Source organism: Pelophylax lessonae (assembly GCF_965119305.1).
Source record: "Pelophylax lessonae genome assembly, chromosome: 1".
NCBI classification, from domain to species: domain Eukaryota; kingdom Metazoa; phylum Chordata; class Amphibia; order Anura; family Ranidae; genus Pelophylax; species Pelophylax lessonae.
The window spans coordinates 870,158,047-870,185,208 of record NC_138768.1 but is presented as its reverse complement, the minus strand read 5'-3'; the positions used below and the strand labels follow the sequence as shown (position 1 = coordinate 870,185,208).

At 46.0% G+C, this 27,162-nt stretch overlaps 1 protein-coding gene across 1 annotated transcript in view; it reads left to right on the top strand.

Annotated features, from left to right (window-relative positions):
- DNAI1 (dynein axonemal intermediate chain 1) overlaps positions 1–27,162 on the top strand; it is a 259,805-nt gene that overhangs the window by 137,771 nt on the left and 94,872 nt on the right. The gene's annotated exons all lie outside the window — the stretch shown is intronic.

Sequence of the window (27,162 nt, the reverse complement as noted above, 5' to 3'; positions counted from 1 at the left end):
TGTCAGAGCTATATAAATGTATAATAATAGTGTGTGACTGTGGGGGACATTAGAGTGTAAGCTCCTCTGGTACAGAGACTGATGTGACTGGCTCAGTGTTCTCTGTACAGCACTGCGGTATATGTCAGAGCTATATAAATGTATAATAATAGTGTGTGACTGTGGGGGACATTAGAGTGTAAGCTCCTCTGGTACAGAGAGTGATGTGACTGTGGAGGGACAATAGAGTGTAAGCTCCTCTGGTACAGAGACTGATGTGACTGTGGGGGGGCATTAGAGTGTAAGCTCCTCTGGTGCAGAGACTGATGTGACTGGCTCAGTGTTCTTTGTACAGCACTGCGGTATATGTCAGAGCTATATAAATGTATAATAATAATAGTGTGTGACTGTGGGGGACATTAGAGTGTAAGCTCCTCTGGTACAGAGACTGAGGTGACTGGCTCAGTGTTCTTTGTACAGCACTGCGGTATATGTCAGAGCTATATAAATGTATAATAATAATAGTGTGTGACTGTGGGGGGACATTAGAGTGTAAGCTTCTCTGGTGCAGAGACTGATGTGACTGTGGGGGGACATTAGAGTGTAAGCTCCTCTGGTGCAGAGACTGATGTGACTGGCTCAGTGTTCTGTGTACAGCACTCCAGTATATACTGTATCAGAGCTATATAAACCGTATGTACAGGTTGGAGGTACAGCGGTGTATTCAGATGTCTCCGAGGTATCACAGCGTGGTGATGATTCAATAACACAGTCTGGAATAATAATGAAAAGTGAGGCTGGTGCCGTAGCTCATCCATCATGTCTGAGAAATAGAATTGTCATCTGGCCCCCGGTAATATTTATACGTAAGTTATAAGACAATTTCACAGAATAGAGAACTCTCCTGCCTGGGGGAGCTCAGATTCTACTTCTCAATCTAGAAAATGTACAGTGGGTACGGAAAGTATTCAGACCCCCTTAAATGTTTCACTCTTTGTTATATTGCAGCCATTTGCTAAAATCATTTAAGTTCATTCTTCTTCCTCATGAATGTACACATAGCACCCCATACTGACAGAAAAACACAGAATTGTTGACATTGTTGCAGATTTATTAAAAAAGAAAAACTGAAATATCACATGGTCCTAAGTATTCAGACCCTTTGCTGTGACACTCATATATTTAATTCAGGTGCTTTCCATTTCTTCTGATCATCCTTGAGATGGTTCTACACCTTCATTTGAGTCCAGCTGTGTTTGATTATAGTGATTGGACTTGATTAGGAAAGCCACACACCTGTCTATATAAGACCTTCCAGATCACAATGCATGTCAGAGCAAATGAGAATCATGAGGTCAAAGGAACTGCCTGAAGAGCTCAGAGACAGAATTGTGGCAAGGCACAGATCTGGCCAAGGTTACAAAAAGATTTCTGCTGCACTTAAGGTTCCTAAGAGCACAGTGGCCTCCATAATCCTCAAATGGAAGACGTTTGGGACGACCAGAACCCTTCCTAGAGCTGGCCGTCCGGCCAAACTGAGCTATCATGGGAGAAGAGCCTTGGTGAGAGAGGTAAAGAAGAACCCAAAGATCACTGTGGCTGAGCTCCAGAGATGCAGTCAGGAGATGGGAGAAAGTTGTAGAAAGTCAATCATCACTGCAGCCCTCCACCAGTCGGGGCTTTATGGCAGAATGGCCCGACGGAAGCCTCTCCTCAGTGTAAGACACATGAAAGCCCGCATGGAGTTTGCTAAAAAACACCTGAAGGACTCCAAGATGGTGAGAAATAAGATTCTCTGGTCTGATGAGACCAAAATAGAACTTTTTGGCCTTAATTCTAAGCGGTATGTGTGGAGAAAACCAACAGTGAAGCATGGTGGTGGCAGCATCATGCTGTGGGGGTGTTTTTCAGCTGCAGGGACAGGACGACTGGTTGCAATTAAGGGAAAGATGAATGCGGCCAAGTACAGGGATATCCTGGACAAAAACCTTCTCCAGAGTGCTCTGGACCTCAGACTGGGCCGAAGGTTTACTGTCCAACAAGACAATGACCCTAAGCACACAGCTAAAATAACGAAGGAGTGGCTTGACAACAACTCCGTGACTGTTCTTGAATGGCCCAGCCAGAGCCCTGACTTAAACCCAATTGAGCATCTCTGGAGAGACCTAAAAATGGCTGTCCACCAACGTTTACCATCCAACCTGACAGAACTGGAGAGGATCTGCAAGGAGGAATGGCAGAGGATCCCCAAATCCAGGTGTGAAAGACTTGTTGCATCTTTCCCAAAAAGACTCCTGGCTGTATTAGATCAAAAGGGGGCTTCTACTAAATACTGAGCAAAGGGTCTGAATACTTAGGACCATGTGATATTTCAGTTTTTCTTTTTTAATAAATCTGCAACAATGTCAACAATTCTGTGTTTTTCTGTCAGTATGGGGAGCTATGTGTACATTCATGAGGAAGAAGAATGAACTTAAATGATTTTAGCAAATGGCTGCAATATAACAAAGAGTGAAAAATTTAAGGGGGTCTGAATACTTTCCGTACTCACTGTATATACAGATAGAAAGATGGACTTTTAAGGCACCAATAGTAAAATCAAAATGTTTATTTTGTCAAAATTACATATAAATCTGTCAGTCCATAAAAACACAATAAAACTACTCAGACCAGTATAGTTGGTATCTGACAGCTGGTAGGCCAGAACCCTAGTGCCCAGCAAAATTGGGACTGGTCAGCATGACAAGTAGAAGCTAAAGATGTTTCGCGATATTAAGCTTCTTCAGGAGCTCATAAATTTATTCTAACCAGATAAGAGAATAACAATGAATAATGAGCAAAAGCATTTTACAACAGCTATCAAACATTTACATTGTGTACCGAAGCATACATATAGATATATCAGAACTGTGCTTGAGATCCAAGGATTAGAAGCCAGCATGCTAACTGGCTAAGGACAGATTTGGGGACACACCAGGTAACCAGAAAGTAGCAGGGTAGAAAGTACACTTTTAAGGTGTAATATATACTATATTGGATGGATAGACCGATATATGTTACACCTAAATAGAGTATGTTCTACCCTGTTTCTTTCTGCTACCTTTAGGATAGTTTTTCCACTGTCTCCTTGTCCTTGGGACACCAGACTCTTCAGTGTACTCCAGTAGTCTTTTTTTTCTGAGTGTTATGTCCTTAATAATGCCCTGTGTTTCCTTGGCTCTCCATCGTGGAATGCCTTGGATACCTTCACTGAAGAGAGTTCTTGGCTCTCCATCGTGGAACGCCTTGGATACCTTCACTGAAGAGAGTTCTTGGTTCTCCATCGTGGAATGCCTTGGATACCGCCACTGAAGAAAATCTTTGGTTCTCCATCGTGGAATGCCTTGGATACCGCCACTGAAGAAAATCTTTGGTTCTCCATCGTAGAATGCCTTTGATACCTTCACTGAAGTGAGGTCTTGGTTCTTCATCGTGGAACACCTTGGATACCTTCACTGAAGTGAGTTCTTGGTTCTTCATCGTTGAACGCCTTGGATACCTTCACTGAAGAGGGTCCTGGGTTCTCTATCATGGAACACCTTGAATACCTTCACTGAAGAGAGTTCTTTGTTCCTCATTGTGTAACGCCTTGGATACCGCCACTGAAGAAAATCTTTGGTTCTCCATCGTAGAATGCCTTTGATACCTTCACTGAAGTGAGGCCTTGGTTCTTCATCGTGGAACGCCTTGGATACCTTCACTGAAGCGAGTTCTTGGTTCTTCATCGTTGAGCGCCTTGGATACCTTCATTGAAGAGGGTCCTTGGTTCTCTATCATGGAACACCTTGAATACCTTCACTGAAGAGAGTTCTTGGTTCCTCATTGTGGAATGCCTTGCAGAGGCATAACTAGAACCTTCAGGGCCCCCGATGCAAGAAGCCATGAAGGACCCCCCTGACCCCATCCCGATGCCCTTGCCACTGCTCCAGGGTCTCTTCCCACTGATCTAGGGCCCTTTACTCCCATCACGGGGCCCTTTTTTGCTTTCCCACAGCAAGACCCTCTCACTTGTTCTGCAGCAGGACCTCTTCCTGCATAGTTGCCAACCTTTCCAAAAAAAATGTTCAGCCAGCCATTGTAGGCAGGGGACATATCTTAATTAGGGGTAGGGCATTTAAAATCATCTAATGCTATATACCATCTAATGCTATACCCCTTTGCACTTCACTACATCCCCCCTCCCCCCCAGAATGCCCATGTACCCCTCAGCACGCCTCTATACCCCCTGTGCATCTCTCTCTGCACCTCCCAAATAACTCCTGTACCCTTAGCACATTTCTGTACCCCCCCCAGCAGACTTCTGTACCCCTTGGCACATCGCTGCACCTCCTACACGCACCTCTGCGCACCTTGCAGAATCCTCCAAACCCCCCCCAGCACACCTCTGCACCCCCACACTTCTCTGCACCTCCTAGTATCCTCTTCATCCTCCAGTATGCCTTTGTAACCCCCAGCATACCTCCACCCCCCCCCCCCCCCACACACACACACACCTCTGCACCTTCCAGCATCTTCTGTTTTCCCCAGCACACCTCATCACCCCCCAGCACATTTACTCTGTACATTTACATGTACTTTACCTCACTGCACATCTCTGCAACCCCCACCCATCTGCACCCCCCCCCCCATACACACACAAACCACTGCACCTCCCAGCATCCTCTGTATCACTCCAGCACACCATTGTAGACTGCAGCAAGCAAACTTGGCACCCCGCACACCCCTAAGACCCCTTTCACACAGGGAGGACCCCTCAGCGTGATCCGCTTGCTCAGCAGGAGATCTCTCCACTGATTCCCACTGAGCAAACTGATGACAGCTCCATGTCTGCTCCGCTGATGCAGAGCTGATCACCATCCGTATGTTTTTAGCAGACAGGATTGGATCAGATGGCGGCGGGTGTCAGCAGACACATGTCCATTTACACCTGCCACTCCATGGAGCGCTGTGGATGGACTGACCGGGTTCTCTTGAAAAACAGACAGGTGGACCCGATCGGTCTGCCAGTGTGAAAGGGACCTAACAAATCTCTGCTCTGAGGCGGTAGGGGGCAATCGGCAGTTCTTTGATGCCCGCCGGATCTCCCTTCGGCTAGCAGTTCACTGCCCTCTATACAGAGAGGGGAGGGGCCTCTGACCTGGGCAGGCACCAGATTCAGTACATAAGTGAGCTGCTCTGCTTGTAGACTCAAAGCCAATACCTGCCTGGGTCAGAGGCCCCTCCCCACTCCACTTTATAGAGGAAAGTGAACTGCTACCCGGAGGGAGATCCTGCGGGCACCACAAAGCTGCCGATCGCCCGCCCCCCTCCATTGTATAGTGAACTACCAGCCAGAGGTATAGGGGGAGATGCCAGGTCTTGGCCCCCCCCCCCCACACAGTGGTGGAATGCCAGGGCCCGGTCGCAAGTGTGACTGCTGTGACTCTGTTAGTTCTGCTACTGATGACTTGGATATCTTCACTGAAGAAAGTCCTTGGTTCTCCATCTTCGAACGCCTTAGATACCTTCACTGAAGAAAGTAATTGGTTCTCTATCAAGAAGTGTCTTGGATACCTTCACTGAAGAGAGTCCTTGGTTCTCTAATGGGGAACGCCTTGGATACCATCACTGAAGAACGTCCTTGGTTCTCGATTGTGGAATGCCTTGGATACCTTCACTGAAGAGCGTCATTGATTCTCCATCATGGAACGCCTTGGATACCTTCATTGAAGAAAGTCCTTGGTTCTCTATCGTAGAACAGTTTGGATACCTTTACTGAATAGAGTCCTTGGTTCTCCATCGTGGAACCCCTTAGATACCTTCACTGAAGAAAGTCCTTGGTTCTCCATAGTTGAGCACCTTGGATACCTTCACTGAAGAGTATCCTTGATTCTACATCATGGAACGCCTTGGATACCTTTACTGAGGAGAGTCTTTGCTTCACTGTCCTTTTTAAAAATATATCTGTTATCTTCTCTCCTTGAGTGTTTTAGAACCTTCCCATTCTCCTCCTTAGGGAATCTTTTAGTTAATCTTGGAACTCATTCACATAGTCTCCTTTATCGTGCGATCTCTTTGTCTCATGCAATTCTCCTGTTACACTATATTATCAAAAGTATTGGGACACCTGCCTTTACACGCACATTAACTTTAATGGCATCCCAGTATTAGTCCCTAGGGTTCAGTATTGAGTTGGCCCACCCTTTGCAGCTATAACAGCTTCAACTCCTCTGGGAAGGCTGTTCCCAAGGTTTAGGAGTGTGTTTATGGGAATGTTTGCCCATTCTTCCAGAAGCGCTTTTGTAAAGTCAGGCACTGATGTGGACGAGAAGGCCTGGCTCGCAGTCTTCACTCTAATTCATTCCAAAGGTGTTCTATCGGGTTGAGGTTTGGACTCTGTGCAGGCAAGTCAAGTTCCTCAACTCCAAACTCACTCATTGATGTGTTTATGGACCTTGCTTTGTGCACTGGTCCAAATCATTTGGTGGAGGGGGGGATTATAGTGTGGGGTTGTTTTTCAGGGGTTGGGCTTGGCCCCTAGGTTCCAGTGAAGGGAACTCTTAAGGCATCAGCATACCAAGACATTTTGGACAATTTCATGCTCCCAACTTTGTAGGAACAGTTTGGTGATGGACACTTCCTGTTCCAACATGACTGCGCACCAGTGCACAAAGCAAGGTCCATAAAGACATGGATGAGCGAGTTTGGAGTGACCTGACCTCGCAAATGCGCTTCTGGAAGAATGGCAAAACATTCCCATAGACTCCTAATTCTTGTGGACAGCCTTCCCAGAAGAGTTGAAGCTGCTATAGCTGCAAAATAACTCTATATTGAACCCTACAAATTAAGACTGGGATGATGCCATTAAAGTTCATGTGCATGTAAAGGCAGGCGTCCTTATGCTTTTGACAGTATAGTGTATGCTGGAGAATCTGCAGTTTGGCCTATACATCTATGGTGCTTTCCTCCTTGAAGTCCCGCTACCTGTGCTGGATTTTAGTGAAAGTAGGGACTATCCCTTCATTCATCCTGGGAGCATTCTCTTTGGATGCTTCTTTTCACACACTCCTTCATTCTAGTTTGACAGACAGGTGGTTTTTACATATCCCTTCATCTGATGTTCCCCATTAAAACAGTGAGGGTATTTCTTAAAGTGTGCCCCCTTCCTCCTTGTGTTGAAGCTTCCATCCCTAATACATTTTGTATTTCTCTGGAGGGTCCATAGACAAAACACTCCTAAAACTTAATGTACTTTTTTCTCAACATGGCATATGGCAAGTTCAGAGGCGTTTGTATAAATGTGGTTCCTTGGAAGATAGAGTATATTCTATTCATTTTCACACTTCATATACTTGTGTTCATAGGTGGGTTCCTAACCTTAGCTTCTGTATGGTGGATTCCACCCTTTATAAGGTCAAGTTTCCAGATTTTCTGACATTTAATACTAGGTCAGATGGGTTATAGTATGGTTATTGCATCCCTTATATATCCCTATATAATAAAAAACTGTGCAGCTTTGACCAAAGATAAAAATGACCTTCCTGTAGGTGTAGACCATTTACGTGCCTCCCAATGCCTGGTCAAAAAACTCCCAGCGATTGCATTCCCCTTGTCCTACCTTTTTGCTAGAACATTGCTAAGATGCTCCCAGCCATTACTGCTCTCCCCCACCCTCACAGGAGTGAGCTCTTTCTCATATTTAAACCCCCTCACATGCTGTAGCGGAGGGGTAGTTCAATCTACAGGGTCTCCGCTGGTAGGCAGGAAAACAGGTAATATTCCAAATAGGCAGGTACAGCATGCAACAATCCAGGTAGCGTTATACCATCCTTCCCTCCTAAGGACTAGACGACACATAGGCTGGGAGTCAACAACAACTTTTATTCACAGGCTTTCAGTATTTATGGGATTCCCCATGCAAGGGGCTTCCCCACAGACATTCCAGGGGCTGTACAGCTGTGGGCCACATGGGGGACTGAATATTTGTGCCTTGAAACAGGCAGTCTCTCAATACACACCCCCTGCGGAGAGATGTCTCCAGTCCAGACCATTGTCTATGTGTCATGAATCCACACAATTAGACACAGAAACAGGAGGGGGGGGGGGGGGTGGGGGAAGAAGGGCTGTAGCATTACATTACAAACACTTGGTTCTTAAAGGTATACACATGCAATAAACATAATGTCTACACGGAGGACAATATACAGTGGCTGTATTTGCCACACATGCGCTCTCTCTCCCCCATCCTAGTAGCTTTGAGATTAGCAGTGCGACGGAGGAAATACAGACCCGTGCATGTGCGGGGGTGTGAGAACTCACTCTTGTGATTGTGGGGGTCAACGGTAACAGCTGGGAGTGTCCTAGCAATGTCCTAGCAGCAAGGCAGGACAGGATGATGCTATCTCTGAGAGTTTTCCAGCCAGGCTTTGAAAGGTACATAGATGGCCTACACTTTCAGAAAGGGTATTATCCAACTTTAGTCAAAACTAAGTTTGTTTTTACCTACAGGCACCCCATACCTGCACTAAATGTTTTTTTGTGGTATAGGTGAACTAAGCCTATTAAGCCTTTTCATTTTGTTGACCTCTTTAAGCTGTTGGTCTAAGTCAGGAGTCTCCAATCTTCTAAACAGAGGGCCAGTTTACTGTCCTTCAGGATTTACGGAGCTGGACTGTGGCCAGTGGAAGTAGAAAATGCCCCATTATTTTTTTAGTAGGAGGAATAATGCCCATTTGATGGTGTCAGTGGGAGGAATAGTGCCCTATCATTGGTGTGAGTAGGAGGGATAGTGCTCCATAGTTGGTATCAGTGGGAGGAATAGTGCCCCAAGGGCAGGATAAAGGCAAGCAAAAGGTTGCATCTGACCCCAGGGCTGCAGTTTGGATACCACTGGTCTAAGTTATTCTAGACAAGTTATACATAAGTTATCCTCCACTTCATAGCTGAAGCCTATTGTTCCTTCCTATTCTAGTTTTCCTTTCCCTTCTGGGATTATCTGTCCTGGTCTTGAACACTAGGTTGATCTTTGGAATCATTCTTATGATAATGATTATTCTTTATTAGGTTGACTCTTTTCCTTAATTCATTCTCCTGTAAGGATCACTTAGTGGCCTTTTTTCCACCCCTCTGTTGGACCACTTTTTGGGCATCCCACTTGTCTATCCTAGAATTACTATTATCCTGTGTCCCTCAATGGACGATAAAGAAAATACGATTTTTGTACTTACCATAAAATGCTTTTTTTAAAGTTCTTTGAGGGATGCAGGAAATCAGTAATTCTTGGACTTGTGGGTTATGTGGCTGCCTGAACGTTTGGACACTCACAATAAAAGCCACCGAATAACCTTGCCTCCAACAATCATGCCTCCTTTTTTTTTTGCCTCCTAATTACACAGAGGGGCAGAGCCTGCTTCCCTCAATGGACTTCAAGAAAGAAAGTTACGTTAAAAATATAGGTTTTTTTTTGCTTGTTTATTACTGATTTTTATTTTGTGTGGAGGTCTCCGTTAAAGCAGAAACCCCCTATTGGTATAAATCTTCGATTTTTGTTTCAGCAGTTGTATAACTTCAGTGTCTTGTCCTTACTATATGGAAATGATTGGAGCATTCTGCATTCTGTGAGAGCGATAGACGTTTCCAGGGGTGAGCGTATCGGTATTCCGAGCATTGCGAAGTGCTGGAATTGTCTCGTATTTGGCTGGTGGTACTGGAGAGATTTTGGCGCTGTAATTCATCAGCTGGGCTCTTGGCCTACCATCTCCTCTTTGTCCTCAGGGAGGTTTTCATTACTCACAAGGATGTCATTGTTCAGCCGCTGAGAAGCCGTGTATAGCCAAGGCTCCATTCTGGCACTGATGCTTATAAATAGACTGGAGAAGCATTATCTGCAGCCTGAGAACTTTCCACCTCTTGTCTGGCCTTGACAGTCTTTGCCGCTAGTCGCTGGTCACATGACTCTGCAAAATGATGGGGGGTCATCAGTGGCAGGATCCTGAGGCACTTAGACTTATTCATTCTAGCACTGTTTATAAAAAAAACATTGGAAACTGCCCCCATTCTGAATCTCCTCTTAAAGCTGAAGTTTAATCTGCTCATATTTTGGCTTTTCTTGGTTCTCCCTTTCCCGTCTCTTCAACATACTAGCGAAGCTCACAGTGTGCAGTGAAATCAAAGTAAGCAATTTCAGTAGAGGAGAGGAGCCTGTACTACTGTGCAAGACTGAAGGGAAGACTGGGGATTGACTTAACATAGTGTAATTTTTAGCTTTCATTAAAGTAGTCCATGGTGATCCTGCCATGAAGGTCCTTGTTTAGGCTGTTTTGCTTTGTGTTTTGAGATCACTTTGCGGTAAAGCAAGGAAGCATATAATAAAAACCTCTGTGATGTATTAATGTGCTTTACTAAACAAAAATATTGTACTCACACAAACTACTTACAGTATTAGAAAAACAATATACGACATACAGAGTACTACAACATATGCATACTATATACACATGCACAAGCTATCTATCTTTCCTAACAAATGAGCATGGACAATGTCCAGTATGTTATAGGGATTCACTAAACAGTTACTTAACATAGGTTATACTGTAGATTTAGTGTCATCTCCAGGTTGATGTTACCTCCTTGCACAGATTTTCTTTGTTGTTAAGTCATTATGGAGCCCCCTTCCTTCTTTATTGTGGAGACGTCTTCTCTTCCAGACTGCTCCTTGCTTCTTGGAGTCCTCCAAAACTACTTCTGTTTGTCTTCAGCACATGGCTGGGTTCAAGTCCTCTCCCTATTTCTTGCCAACATCACTTCCTGTTGCATGAGCTTCATGAACCAGTCAAACGGGTTCATTAACTTATGAATAAGGGAAGCCTAGCTTCTAAAAATGATACATGATAACCAAAATGCGGTTTTCCATATTTTTATGCTATAAAACAACACACAGACACTTCCTATTATAGGGTGACAACCTATGTCCTTGTCCCCTGGTTGCTCTCTTGCATTGTCAAATGTCTAGTGAAGACTAAAAGTGACCATGCCAACACACATTGCATAGGTATTAGAGCTGCAAGATTCTGTATAAAATGACAATCACAATTTTTTTGCTTAGAATAAAGATCAGCATTCTCTCGCGATTCTCGACGTAACATCATCTTTTACATCATACAAAAAAATTGGGCTAACTTTACTGTTTTTTTTTTTTATTTGAATTCATTAAAGTGGATTTTTTCCCCAAAATACTGCGTTTGAAATACTTCTGCGCAAATACAGTGTGACATAAAAGATTGCAACGATTGCCATTTTGTTTCTATAGGGTCTCTGCTAAAAAAAATGTATATAAATCTATATAATCTATATAATGTTGAGGGGTTCTAAGTAATTTTCTAGCAAAAATACTGATTTTAACTTGTAAGCAACAAGTGTATGAAAAAGGCTTAGTCTTTAAGAGGTTAAACTGCCCTCCTTTACAGATGAAAGTTAAATCCTTTGATCTAAAAGAACGAAATGATACATTGTAAAACATTGTGTTGCTGGAGGCTCCTTTTTTTTTTTTGACAGCTGTGAGCGAGCAAAGATCAACTCTGCTCTGTATGAATCGAGGAAATGCCATTTTAAGATCATGGGGGATGAATCTTAATCACAATTTTTTTAACAATTATTCCTGCAGCTTTAATAGGTATGTTCCTCTGTTGACACTATCAGGAAACCCACCCGGGGGAAAAGCCATGCAGCTATCGCTAACATATTAGCAAAATACAGTACAAGTGCATTAGCAGCACTAACAAGACAGGATATATACTATGAAGGATAGTAGTTTAACAAGAGAAAAGAGCACTTAGTGAAATGATCTGCCTTTACTTTGCTTGATTTGCTTCCCTGAGCATTTCTTTAAGGCCTGATCACGCCATCTACGTGGCAAACGCATAAATTACAATGATAATGTATTGTAATGTTTTGCAATAATGTTTCTTACACCTGTTGGCGCAATGTGCTACCATTTATTTTGGTTGGCACCCCAGCACATGGTTAAAATGCAACTGCATAGAACACACCATAGTACACCACAATACATGATCTACATTGCAGTAAGCTGCGCTGCGAAAGATTTCAGTAAAAGGGATTTTTTTTCTATGCATTGAGCTTCATTCGTGTGAATAGGCCCTTAGACATTCAGAAGTCATCTCACCAAAGGGTAACTCTCAGTGCAATATATCCAGGAACATGTCAAGGATGCCATGAAGTATGAAACAGCATACTTGTAGGAGAGGCAGAAGAGGCAGGGAGGACAGAGAGGTAGGCAGGGAGGAGTAGCAGAAATGGAAGAAGGTGGTTCAGGAGGAAGGGTGGGCAGGAAGAAGGGATGGGGAAGGAGGAGGAGCAGATAGGAAAAAAGGCAGGGGGAGAGGAGTAGTGGGAGGAAGAAGAGGCTAAGACAGGAGGGAGAAGGGGTGTGCAGAAAGGTGGGTAAGACAAAAAGGGGGAGGAAAGGTGGACAGAGAGGTGTAGGGGCAAAAGGGAAAGATGGTGCAGGAGGAGATTCAGTCATGAAGAAGCAGTGGGGAGAAAGGAAGGATGGGCAGAAAGCAGAGGCAGGGGAGGTTGGCAGGAAGAAGATGCAGGAGGGAGGAGTGGGCAGGAAGAAAAGGTAGGGAGAAAAAGGTGGTGTGAAGGAAGAATAGGTGGACAAGGAGGGAATGGGCAGGAAAGAAGAAATGGTGATTCAGGCCAGGAAAACCAATTTGACAAGGAGAAGAGGTGGACAAAAAAAATATTGAGCAGGGAGGAACAATGTACAGGAAGGAGGGGTAGGCAGGAAGAAGAGAGCAGGAAGGAGTGATGGGCAAGAAGAAAGGGTTTGCAGGTAAAAGGGGAGGGCAAATAGGAGGAGCAGACAGGAGGAAGAGGTGGGAAGAAATGAGAGGTAGGCAGGGAGGAGGAGTGGGCAGGAAAAAGAGGAGCAGACAAGAAGATGATTCACAAAGGATTGAGCAGGGAGGAGGAGCAGACAGGAAGACCTTAAAAGGAGTGAGAGGTGGACAGGAAGGAGGAGCAGATAAGAAGAAAACCTGGGGAAGAGTGAGAAGGGGGCAGGGAGGAGGAGCGGACCAGAAAAAGACCTGGGAAGGAGTTAGAGGTGGGCAGGAAGGAGGAGCGGACAAGAAGAAGACATGGGAAGGGATGAGAGGTGGGCAGAAGGAGGAACAGACAAGAAGAAGACCTGCGAAGGAGTGACAGGTGAGCAGGAAGGAGGAACAGACAAGAATAAGACTAGAGAATGAGTGAGCGGTGCTCAGGAAGGAGGTGTGGACAAGAAGACCTAGAAAGGAGTGAGAGGTGGGCAGGGAGGAGGAGCGGACAAGAAGACGACCTGGGGAGGAGTGAGAGGTAGGCAGGGAGGAATGATGGGCAAGAAGGAAGGGTTTGCAGGTAAAAGGGGAGGGCAAGTAGAGCAGGCAGGATGAAGAAGTGGTAATAAATGAGAGGTAGGCAGGGAGGAGGAGTGGACAGGAAAAGGAGGAGGGCAAGAAATGAGAGGTGGGCAGGGAAGAGCAGGCAAGAAGATGATCTACGGCGGAGTGAGCAGGGAGAAGGAGCGGACAAGAAGAAGACCTGAGAAGGAGTGAGAGGTGGGCAGGGAGGAGCAGACAAGAAGAAGACATGGGAAGGAGTGAGAGGTTAACAGGGAGGAGGAGCAGAAAATAAGAAGACCTAGAAAGAAGTAAGAGGTTGGCAGGGAGGAGGTGCAAAAAAGAAGACCTGGGAAGGAGTGAGAGGTTGGCAGGGAGGAGGAGCCGACAAGAAGAAGACCTGGGGAGTAGTGAGAGGTGGGGAGGGTGGAAGAGTGTACAGGAAGAAGACCTGGGAAGGAGTGAGAGATGGACAGGGTGGAGGAGCGGACAGGAAGAAAACCTGGGAAGGAGTGAGAGGTGGGCAGGATGGGCGAGCAGACAAAAAGAAGACCTGGGAAGGAGTGCACAGGAAGAACACCTGGGAAGGAGTGAAAGGTAGGCAGGGAGGAGGAGTGCACAGGAATAAGACCTGGGAAGGAGTGAGAGATGGGCAGGGAATAGGAGTGCACAGGAAGAAGACCTGGGAAGGAGTGAAAGGTAGGCAGGGAATAGGAGTGCATAGGAAGAAGACTTGAGAAGGAGTGAGAGATGGGCAGGAAATAGGAGTGCACAGGAAGAAGACCTGGGAAGGAGTGAAAGGTAGGCAGGGAGGAGGAGTGCACAGGAATAAGACTTGAGAAGGAGTGAGAGATGGGCAGGGAATAGGAGTGCTTAGGAAGAAGACTTAAGAAGGAGTGAGAGGTGGGCAGGGAATAGGAGTGCACAGGAAGAAGACCTGGGAAGGAGCGAGAGATGGGTAGGAAGGAGATGTGGACAGGTACTCTTGATGCTGCATGTCTCAGAGGAAACCGTTACAATTAGGAGAGGGTAAAGTTTAAGTATCCAGGTGGAAACCCAAATAGAGGAATGGAATACATATTCAAGAGCTGTTTCTTGGCCAATGGTTTTATATTCCTGTTCCTCCGCTACTGTCGCACAGCTAGGTTGGGTCGGTGACCGAAAGTCTCCTTACTGTAGTTGGGTAACACAGCTAGGTCACCTCCCTGCCTCTATCTACTGAACAGTAATAGTTACAGACCGATGAGGTCATTTCTCTCTACTTTCTGTAACTGGGACTGCGATAGGTTCCCTGGTAAATAGAATACAACAGAAATAGAAATGTGTGGATATTTTGCTTTCTTTTATTATGAAAGAAAAAGCATACCGTAGTTGGCTGCAACAGCAAAAGGTGAATGGGGAGATCTTGGTGTACGGAGGGTGACACAATCTTGTACGCAATGATAAATGGCTTATTAGAAATCTTTCTGTGTGACTTTCCTGCAGCGAATGTGCCATTATCTGTAATCATCCCCTATAATTCCCTGTGTCCTGCCGCTGACCCCCACCATCTCTCCGAATTTCTCTCTCATCCTCCTTCCACTTATACTTTGCAGATGGAGAAAATATTACAGTTTATAAACTCGACTCCCGCAGGTCAGGTTCAATCACATTTCCATAATTTAATATGTATTTCTTCATTTCACGCACACTGAGGACTAACGAGCCGTAGCTGGGAAGCGGGTCACATGACTTTGCGCTTATTAATCACCCAGGTGGGCTCAGACATTCTGCTGTATAAGGATGAGGTTTATTCTCAAACTCTATCCCACGTCTCATCCTCATGATTACCGCGTGGCAGTGGGCTTATCAGTCACTCCCATATTCTACTGTACAACTGCCTGTTGTGGGCCAGGGTCATTCATAGCTATAGTGGTACTCTCCGAATGCCACTGTTTACTAATGTAAAGGGGCATTCTTCATCCCACTGACAATGTAAAGGGCATTTCTCCATTCCTTCTCCGATTGACCACCAATGTAAGGAACATTCTTCCTACTGACCACCAATTCTTACTACTGATCACCAATTTAAGAGAGCATTCCTCCCACTGACCACCAATGTAAGGAGCATTCCTCCCACTGACCACCAATGTAAGGAACATTCTTCCCACTAATCACTAATGTAAGGAGCATTCTTCTCACTGACCACTAATGTAAGGAGCATTCTTCCTACTGTCCTCCAATGTAAGGGGCTTTCTTCTTCCCACGGACTACCAATGTAATGGGCATTATACCTCCCACTGACCCCCAGTATAAGGGGCAATCTTCTTCCCACTGACCACCAGTTTAAGAGAGAGGTTTGGACATTATTATCTTCTGGGTCACAGGAGAGCAAAAGTAAGTGCTGTTGGCTGATGTCACAGAGCCACTCCTGGTTCTGCTCTGGAAGGATCCCGACAATAATGTTGGGATTCACCCAGATGCCTGACCGGCAGCCGGCTCATCCTCTCAGCATGCTGCTGAGAGGCTGGGCCAGCCGCTTCAGCCTCCTTCCCAGTTTGGCACTCCAATGAGCACTGGAGGGGCAGAGCAGAGAGCGGTGACTGACAGTCACCACTCTCTGCTCAGAATGGACTGAAACCTGAGTGATCAGCAGTCATGTGATTGTTCCGTTTTTTTACTTAGAGCTGCCGAGGGACAGCTACAGCATCAGACCAATGCTGCTGCATAGAGGTGAGCATGTGTGTTTTTTTTTTTTTTTTTTAGAAGCCAACACTTGTCCTTTAAGGAGACATTGTTCCTCCTACTGATTACCAATGTAGGGAGCTTTCTTCCTGCCACTGACCATCAATATAAGGGGCATTATATCTCCTACTGACCACCAATGTAAAGGGCATTCATCCTTCCGCTGACCTCCAATTTAAGGGGCTTTATACCTCCCACTGACCACCAATGTAAAGGGCATTCCTTCTTCCCCCGACCTCCAATGTAAGATGCATTATATCTTCCACTGGCCACCAATGTAAAAGGCATTCCTTCTTCCCCCGACCTCCAATGTAAGATGCATTATATCTCCCACTGGCCACCAATGTAAAGGGCATTCCTCCTTCCCCGACCTCCAATGTAAGATGCATTATATCTCCCACTGGCCACCAATGTAAGGGATATTCTTTCTTTCAAAGGCCAAGGGGCATTTTTCCTCCAACTGGCTACCAATGTAAGGGATATTCTTCCTTCCAAAGACCACCAATGTAGGGGCATTATTCTTCCCACTGACCACCAATGTAAGGGACATTCTTCCTTCTAATGACTCCCAATGGAAGGGGCATTCCTCCTTCCCCTGACCTCCAATGTAAGATGCTTTATACCTCCTACTGACCACCAATGTAAAGGGCATTCCTTCTTCCCCTGACCTCCAATGTAAGATGCATTATATCTCCCACAGGCCACAAATGTAAGGGATATTCTTTCTTCCAAAGACCACCAATGTAAGGAGGATTTTTCCTCCCACTGGCTACCAATGTAAGTGATATTCTTCCTTCCAATGACTACCAATGTAGGGGCATTATTCTTCCCACTGACCACCAATGTAAGGGGCATTTTTCCTTCCACTGACTACCAATGTAAGAGACATTCTTCCTCCCAATGACTATTAATGTAAGGACATTCTTCCTGCCACTGACCATCCATGTAAGGGGCATTATACCTCCCAATTTTTGTTTATTAAAAGTCTTGCAATCAATAATCATAAAATCAATATACATAAATAAATATATACATATTTACATGAAAATGGAAAAAAATACATAGCAAGTTCTGCTCTCAAATAAAGAATGGCTTTACAGCAAAAACAAAACTCACATCATGAAACTGTCATTACCGGAGAAAATAATCTTAGTAGGACTCACACCACCACACCAGACATCCAACCTGCGAGGTCAAGAAACAAAATCACCCCCATTATGCATGCAGCCCTTCTTCAAAAAGAAGATATTAACCAACAAAAGCTAAGGGCGTGAAAGAAATAGCATAGGAAAAGAGCTCCTCACCCAGAGATGGACAGTTCACCAAAAGCAGGTCTGATATTCCTCCACGCCCTTATCCAGACCGCTCGAGGCTCCCTGCCCTTCTCAAGACCCTGAATCTTCCCAACCTCACCCAGAATATCGTACACCACCACCTCAACAGGGAGGACTTTCTTCCGCAGGGTAATCTGGCACCGTGCATTCCACGTGAAGTAACGGACAACTATACTAACTAGAAAAAGTGTATCCAAATCAAAATCCCAGCGAGTCGGGAATGCCCCGTACACCCACTCCGCATAACTCATGCGATAGAGAAAGGGGAGGCCTAGAGCCCTCCCCACCCTTTTATACACCTCTATGTTAAAGGGACACTGGAGCAAAAAGTGGTCCATAGACTCCACTTTACCAACACACTCCGCTCTAGGACAATCCCGATCATCCACAGGGCGATGCTTCAGGTTCCCTCTCACATAGAGCCTTCCATGGAAAGCGAGCCAGGCTTGATCCCTAAACTTCAAAGGGATTCTTCCTAAGTTAATTAAACGCAACCCCTCCCTCATTACGGGGCCTGGGCAATCCCTTAAGGTCAGTGACACACTGAAAGCAGAGCCCAAAATCCTCTTCTCCAGAAGCTTTCTGGGGAGGGACTTGATATCCCCCACTGTCACCTGCCACTGCCTAAGTATTTTCAGACACGGGGCAACATAAGCCGGAAGCTTGCCATGTCGGACTCTCAGACTTTTCACTGGCCCGCCATCTTCCCAGCATCGCAGAAAAGGCCTAAACCAAGATTGAAAAATACCCACCCATCCCGGCGGGGTCTCTGCTAACATATTACCAAGATTATACTTTAAAAAGAGCAGAGAAAAGAAAACTATAGGGTTGACCATTCCTAGACCACCCTCCCGCCTGGACAGGTAAGTTACATTGCGTTTGATCAGGTTCAGCCTATTTCCCCATAACAGTTGGAAAAAGCAGCTGTACACCCTTGCATAGAGAGATTCCGGCAAGATACAGACAAAGCTGACATATAAAAAGATTGGGATCAGGTAAGTTTTAATCAAGTCAACCCTTTCCCTCAAGGAAAGTTTCCATTTCTTCCAGCTTGCCACCTTGGCATTGGCATTCAACAACCTGCTTTCCCAATTTCGATGACCATAGTCACCAGGACCAAATTTGATGCCCAACACTTTAATTTCCTGCTGGGGCTCTGGGAAGGCATCCGGAAGTTCGAAGCTTTCACCCTCCTCACCCATCCAGAAAACTTCACTCTTTTCATGATTGATTTTAGAGCCAGAAGCCTCTGTGTACTGCTCTATCACAGAGACCACCTCCTGCGCCTCCTCCATCCCAGAGATAATAACAGACACATCATCGGCATAGGCCACGACCTTCAAAGGTGGCACACCAGCAATACCCAAAGGCACCCCACACAACGATCCACTCTCTAACCTTCTTATGAAGGGGTCGATTGCGAATACATATAGCAGGGGGCTCAAAGGACACCCCTGGCGCACACCAGAGCCAACCTCAAAAGGCCGTCCAACCCAACCATTAACAAGTGGGAAGCTCTCAGCCCCTTTATATAATGTTTTCAGCCAATCAATAAACCTCCCCTGCAGGCCGTATCTACCAAGTAGCAAATACAGGTACTCATGATTGACTCGATCAAAAGCCTTCGCCTGATCCAATGCCAGCAAGTACTTTCTCCATCCAGCAGCCCTGCATCGCTCCAAAGCCTCCCGGACAGCTAAAATTGCTGAAAAGGTACTTCTGCCCTGGACCGAGCAGTGCTGATGATTGGACAACAAATCGCCTGCTACTGACGACAAGCGCCAAAAAAGAATCTTCGCCAAGATCTTTCTATCAACATTGAGAAGACTGATGGGGCGCCAGTTCTCAATTATTGAGGGGTCTTTACCTTTTGACAGAAGAATTACAGCGGATTGCCTCATGGAGGGAGGGAGAGAACCCTCTTCTAAACAGCTGTTATAAACCTCCGCTAAAAAGGGAGCCAGAATGGACTTAAAACACTTGTAAAATTCAGCTGTCAACCCATCTGGCCCAGGCGATTTTTTGGTAGCCAGCTTCTCTATAGCACGAACTACCTCATCTGCTGAAATTGGTTCTGTCAAATCCATCAAAGGCAATGTATCATTTCCCAATCCTGGAGTAGAATCCAGAAAGCTTTCCATCCTGTCCCGACTAAGGTCCTTTCTTCCCAGAAGGTCTGCGTAATATGACCTGAAGATCTCCAGGATCCCTGATCTGGACTTCACCAGGGAACCCGTACTATCCCTCAGACCTATGACCGTCTTAACTGCTATGCCTTGCTTACAGTTCTGGTAAGGATCAGGCGAGTGATATTTCCCATAATCTCTCTCCAGAACCAAGGAGGCATGCCGGTCGTATTGACACTTCCTAAGAAGAAGCTTTACCTCCGAGATCTCCCCTGGATCTCCTCCATACGAGACAAGACGATCAAGCTTCCTCCGCAAATGCTGGTAGACAATATACATACCAAGCTGCTTCTTCTTACTTATGGCCTTGAAAAGTCCAATCGCCCTTTGTTTCACAAGCTCCCACCACTCTGACTTACTGCTGCAAAAGTCCAGAATAGAAACCTGTGCCTGAAAAAAATCCTCAAAGGATTGTCTTACCTCTACATCTTCCAGGAGAGCCGAATTCAGTTTCCAGGTACCCCTTCCCCTGGGTGGAGTGTCCGAGGCATTCAGAGTCACAGACAGCATACAGTGGTCAGAGAACTCCACCGCCCTCAACTCAGGAGCCGAGAAAGCAGAGTTCTCCTTTAAAAAAAACCTATCTATCCTACTCTGACTATTCCCTCTCTGAAACGTGAATCCCGTGCTGCCAGGGCAGTGCTTAATGTGCACATCTACCAGGCCTGCTTGTCTAACCATATCTCTAAGAAAAACGCTATCATAACCCAGCCTGTCTATGGAGACCCTCCTGTCTTCAGGCCTAATTATGGTGTTAAAGTCACCTCCAAAGACAACCTGCTGGGATGTAAAAAGGAAGGGCTTGATCTTTGTGAAGAGGCATTTCCTGTCCCATTTTGACTGCGGTCCATAGATATTGATGAGGCGCAGGTCCTGCCCCCTAACAGAGACGTCTAAGACCATGCATCTCCCCATTTCTACCTCAATTATCCGCCGGCACGTTACCATATCGGTTTTAAAAAGAACTGCAACTCCGCTGCAAGGCTCAGCCGCAAGAGACCAAAAGGAGGGACCGCATCTCCACTCCCTTTTTGCTAGATGGACATCGGCCAAAGTATTGAGCCAGGTCTCTTGCAAAAATAAAATCTCAGCATCAAACTCACTGAGCAAAAATAAGGCAATATCACGAGCTCTTGCAGATTTCACGCTGGCGACATTAATGGTCGCCACCTTTATCAGAGCGGGCACTGCCATCAGGATGATTGGGGTAGTCGTTTCTTAACCTCCACCACACTCTCATCACCCGAAACAGCTCTCTTTACACTATGTGACTCCCCCTCATCCATAGATGATAAAGAAGTAGATAAATCGGATACTAACTCCTCCCCTGATAAAACCGAAAATGTGTTGCCAAGAGGTACCCCTCCTGGCTCTAACTGTAAGGAAGAAATGACCGCCTTACTGGTCTTCCTCTTCTTCTTTTTCTTCCTTTGTCCTCTCCCACCCCTCATCATCCGAATCCTCCACAACAGAGGGTGAGACATGGGACATGGACACCCCTCCCTCAACCCCATCGACCCCACCACCATCCAGCACCCCTGCACCCTCTTGGCCGCGTTTGCGGTGTCGAGAGACAGGGACTGGAGGTGGAGTAGGCCGAGGGGGAAGATCCACTATACCCACCCCCCCAGCAGCTTCCGCTAGTCTGGAGGATCTACGCACAGTAGATGTAGGAACAACAGGAGGGACAGACTCAGGGACCACATCACCAGGGGAAACAAAATCTGACACAACAGACACAGGAAGGACAGACTCAGGGACCACATCACTAGGGGAAACAGAATCTGACACAACAGACACAGGAGGGGCAGCAACAATTTCCTCTCTAACTTCAGCTGCTTCATCTTCTTTATCAAGCCTCTGCAGCTCAGTCTCCAATCCTGGCAAGTTATGCAGTGCCTCTGGGCACTGGCTATATGGATGACCCAGCTGCTGGCACAAATTGCACCGAATCTGGGTGCATTCTCTGGCCAAATGGCCTAAATCCTGGCACAGTGAGCACTTCTTGTGGGTGCAGGACGATGCAAAGTGGCCTTTATCACCACATTTATTACATACCTTAGGCTGACCTTGGTAGAAAATGGTCAGCCTATCCCTACCCAGAAAGGCTGAGCAGGGAAGGTGCTGAACTACATCGCCCAGCACCCCCAATTTTAGTGACACTGTCCAGGCCCCTGTCCATATCCCATGCTCATCAAGGACCTTCCGCAGTGGAGTGAGGACCTCGCCATATCGGCGTAGCCATACTAATAAATCAGCCTCTGGTATGGATTCGTTACGCACCAAGATGGTCACCGACTTTATCAGAGGCTGTCTTGAGATCACCTTTGGCACCAAACCACTCCACTGCTGAAGGCCCTTGCACCTCCTAAATCTCTCCCAAAAGAGATCCAAACTCTCAGGTTTCACAAACGATAAATCAAATTCATAACTTCCCACCGGGCAAATCAAAGCAAAAATGTCACAGGCTTTAAACCCCATTTCCAAGACCAACTCGGCCACTCTCCCCCTTACTGGCGGCGTTCCATCGCCCTCCCACCGCAACTGTACCACATTCCTCCTCCTATACCCACTAACCAACCCCCCAACAAACCTCCTTGAATTGCGATTATTAACCGAAACCCCACCACCCACCCTGGTGTGACTCCCCAAAACTGAAGCATAGCTTCCAACATTCCTCCCAGCAGAAAATCCATCAGTTTGTTTTGAAACATCCGACACAGACATAACAGATAACGATTGTACAGATCCGGGATTGATCTGCACAATCGATAAATCTTTCCTCTGCTGAGCAGGGGGAGAAATGTCATTTCTATTTTTCCCAGCAATATTATCCCCTTCACCACCACCCACCACATTCATTGCTTTATGATTATTGTCATTTTTAATACTTGCTGGGATATTTGTTGTCTTCACAGCAGAATCCATAGTTGGTGCTGCACTGGTAAGAGTTTCAGCTGTCCTCTTCTCTTCCACTGGGACAGGGTTTTCAGCTGTGGAAATGGAATTCTGTTCTAGCACAGCAGCAGGTAAAACACTGCAGGTAACTTCCATGGCTGCTTCCATTCCAAACACAGCAGCATGCTGATCCCTTCCCCCACCAGCAATCAGCTGGTCAATCTGCCCTGAAACACTGGGAAGCTCTGGTGAAAGTGAAACAGACTCCTTGGAGCTGGCAGCCATTTTGCTTTCAGAGGGACTACTGGTCTCAGCCAGACCAGCAAAATCCATGTCTGGGGTGTTAGATGCAGGTCCATCCACATTCACCTGATGGTCCGGGGATTTCACGGTCAGGGATTTTCCCTGCATGTCTGTACTGGTTGTGTTCACAGCAGAATCTCCAATAGGTAGCTGTAGGCAAAGCTCCTTCTCACCTGGGACACCATCCACTACAGCAGGTGGGGCAGACATGTTGGATGGCAGCATGGTATACCTGGATTTCTCCACCAGTACTGGCTTTGCTGGTTTGTATCTCCTCTGCCCATCTTCAGGGATTTCTGATGGATCATCAGTGAATGCAAACTTATCTGCTCTCAGGGGTGACTCCATCTCCTGGATGAATGTCAGGGATCCATGCCCACTCTCAACCCCCTGGCTGGTTGCCGCTGGCGATTCCCAGTTCTGGCATGGGGGGAGAGGTGCAGAGGCAGATGGAGCCTGGTCATCCATTAACTGAGGCTGCTGATCCACAGAACTTGCTGATGCTTGGCTGGCAAATCTCCTCTCATTATCAAATTTTTCTTTAAACACTCCGCTTCTATCTTTTAACTTTTCCAGTAATAAAGATTGTTTCTTTACCTTATCTTCCAATTCCTGTAGCTCAGGCTTCATGGCTGTGCGATTTTTACTCCAGGCCTGGCAGTATTTGGCTCTGAAGGATTTATGTTCAGCCTTCAAAACTTTAAGCTTTTCTTCAGCTCTTCCAATCGCCCTAAAACGATTGATAACCTTCTGGCTGAAGACATCCGCATTCTCATCGGGGCCTGGACCCACAGACAGGTCCTCCACCTCCTCCTCACTAGGCCCCGTGTCATCAGGGGGGTCCCTCCCAGGGCCTCCCCCAGGATCAGGCATTGTTCCTGGGCCAAGCTAGCAAGCAAGGCCCAGGCTTGAAAAGGGCTGGTTCTCACAGAGAGCTCTTTGGGTGTGTCCTCCTCCTTCTCCCACTGACCACCAATGTAAGGAACATTCTTCCTACTGACCACCAATTCTTACTACTGATCACCAATTTAAGAGAGCATTCCTCCCACTGACCACCAATGTAAGGAGCATTCCTCCCACTGACCACCAATGTAAGGAACATTCTTCCCACTAATCACTAATGTAAGGAGCATTCTTCTCACTGACCACTAATGTAAGGAGCATTCTTCCTACTGTCCTCCAATGTAAGGGGCTTTCTTCTTCCCACGGACTACCAATGTAATGGGCATTATACCTCCCACTGACCCCCAGTATAAGGGGCAATCTTCTTCCCACTGACCACCAGTTTAAGAGAGAGGTTTGGACATTATTATCTTCTGGGTCACAGGAGAGCAAAAGTAAGTGCTGTTGGCTGATGTCACAGAGCCACTCCTGGTTCTGCTCTGGAAGGATCCCGACAATAATGTTGGGATTCACCCAGATGCCTGACCGGCAGCCGGCTCATCCTCTCAGCATGCTGCTGAGAGGCTGGGCCAGCCGCTTCAGCCTCCTTCCCAGTTTGGCACTCCAATGAGCACTGGAGGGGCAGAGCAGAGAGCGGTGACTGACAGTCACCACTCTCTGCTCAGAATGGACTGAAACCTGAGTGATCAGCAGTCATGTGATTGTTCCGTTTTTTTACTTAGAGCTGCCGGGGGACAGCTACAGCATCAGACCAATGCTGCTGCATAGAGGTGAGCATGTGTGTTTTTTTTTTTTTTTTTTTAGAAGCCAACACTTGTCCTTTAAGGAGACATTGTTCCTCCTACTGATTACCAATGTAGGGAGCTTTCTTCCTGCCACTGACCATCAATATAAGGGGCATTATATCTCCTACTGACCACCAATGTAAAGGGCATTCATCCTTCCGCTGACCTCCAATTTAAGGGGCTTTATACCTCCCACTGACCACCAATGTAATGGGCATTCCTCCTTCCCTGACCTCCAATGTAAGATGCATTATATCTTCCACTGGCCACCAATGTAAAGGGCATTCCTTCTTCCCCCGACCTCCAATGTAAGATGCATTATATCTCCCACTGGCCACCAATGTAAGGGATATTCTTTCTTTCAAAGGCCAAGGGGCATTTTTCCTCCAACTGGCTACCAATGTAAGGGATATTCTTCCTTCCAAAGACCACCAATGTAGGGGCATTATTCTTCCCACTGACCACCAATGTAAGGGACATTCTTCCTTCTAATGACTCCCAATGGAAGGGGCATTCCTCCTTCCCCTGACCTCCAATGTAAATGACATTCCTCCTTCCCCTGACCTCCAATGTAAGATGCTTTATACCTCCTACTGACCACCAATGTAAAGGGCATTCCTTCTTCCCCTGACCTCCAATGTAAGATGCATTATATCTCCCACAGGCCACAAATGTAAGGGATATTCTTCCTTCCAAAGACCACCAATGTAAGGAGGATTTTTCCTCCCACTGGCTACCAATGTAAGTGATATTCTTCCTTCCAATGACTACCAATGTAGGGGCATTATTCTTCCCACTGACCACCAATGAAGGGGCATTTTTTCTTCCACCGACTACCAATGTAAGAGACATTCTTCCTCCCAATGACTATTAATGTAAGGGGCATTATACCTCCCACTGACCACCAATGTAAGGGATGTCATTTATTCCAATGACCACCAATCTAAGGGGCATTATTCCTTCCTCTGACCACCAATGGAGGGATGTTCTTCCTTCCAGTGGAAGGGGCATTATACCTCCCTCTGACCACCAATGTAAAGGACATTTTTTCTACCCCCGACCTCCAAGGTAAGGGGCATTATACCTCCCTCTGACCACCAATGTAAAGGACATTTTTTCTTCCCCCTACCTCCAAGGTAAGGGGCATTATACCTCCCACTGGCCACCAAAGTCAGAGGCCACCCCCCCCCCCATAACCTCCAGTGTAATGGGGCATTCTTCCTCCAACAGACTCCTTATAATAATGATCAGTAGGATTAGTATGCCCTTATCATTGGAGATTAGAGGGAAGAATTCCCCATTATGTTGAAAGGGGCCTGCACTCATACAGCCCACTCAGTGGCTGTACCCGGTGGAGAAAAAATCCTACACTACTGTCTAGACATGTCATTGACCAGACTCACAGAAATGTTCCTAATTGTTAAAAGGTGACATAAGTTAGGGTCTGCTGGTACTGCTTATGTCCCAGGATATAGTTATATAAGTTAGTTAGGTTGAAAAAAGACACAAGTCCACCTTGCTCAACCAATAAAAAACAAAAAACAGTAAGGAAAACCCAACCATACAATCCCATATACACAATCCTATACCCGCAGTTGATCCAGAGGAAGGTGAAAAAACCCCAGCAAAGCATGATCCAATTTACTACAGCAGGGGGAAAAATTCCTTCCTGATCCCCCGAGAGGCAATCAGATATTCCCTGGATCAACTTTACCCATAAATATTAGTACCCACTTATATTATGTACACCCAGGAAAAGGATTTTTTTAAAGCAATCTAGTGAGCTGGCCAGAACCTCCTCTGGAGGGAGTCTATTCCACATTTTCACAGCTCTTACTGTGAAGAAACCTTTCCATATTTGGAGACGAAATCTGTTTTCCTCTACACGTAAAGAGTACCCCCTGGTCCTCTGTGTTGACCTTAAAGTAAATAACTCAACACCAAGTTCACTATATGGACCCTTTATGTATTTATACATGTTGATCATATCCCCCCTTAATCTCTTCTCAAGAGAGGATAAATTCAGTTCCTCCAATCTCTCCTCATAGCTGAGCTCCTCCATGCCTCTTATCAGTTTGGTTGCCCTTCTCTGCACTTTCTCCAGTTCCCCAATATCCTTTTTAAGAACTGGTGCCCAAAACTGAACTGCATATTCCAGATGAGGTCTTACTAATGATCTGTAGAGGGACAAAATTACATCTCTCTCTCTGGAGTCCATGTCTCTGTTAATACAAGAAAGGACTTTGCTTGCTTTGGAAACAGCAGCTTGGCATTGCATGCTACTATTAAGCTTATTGTCTACCAGAACACCCAGATCCTTCTCCGCAATGGATTCCCCCAGTTCTACTCCCCCTAGTATGTATGATGCATGCAAATTCTTAGCCCCCAAGTGCATAACTTTACATTTATCAACATTAAACCTCATTTGCCACATAGTTGCCCAATGAAACAGTGCATTGAGGTCGGCTTATACGTTGGAGACATCCTGTAAGAAGTTATTCCACTGCAAAGCTTGGTGTCATCTGCAAAGACTGAAATGGTACTTTTAATCCCAGACCCAATATCATATACAGTGCCTTGCGTAAGTATTCGGCCCCCTTGAACTTTGTGACCTTTTGCCACATTTCAG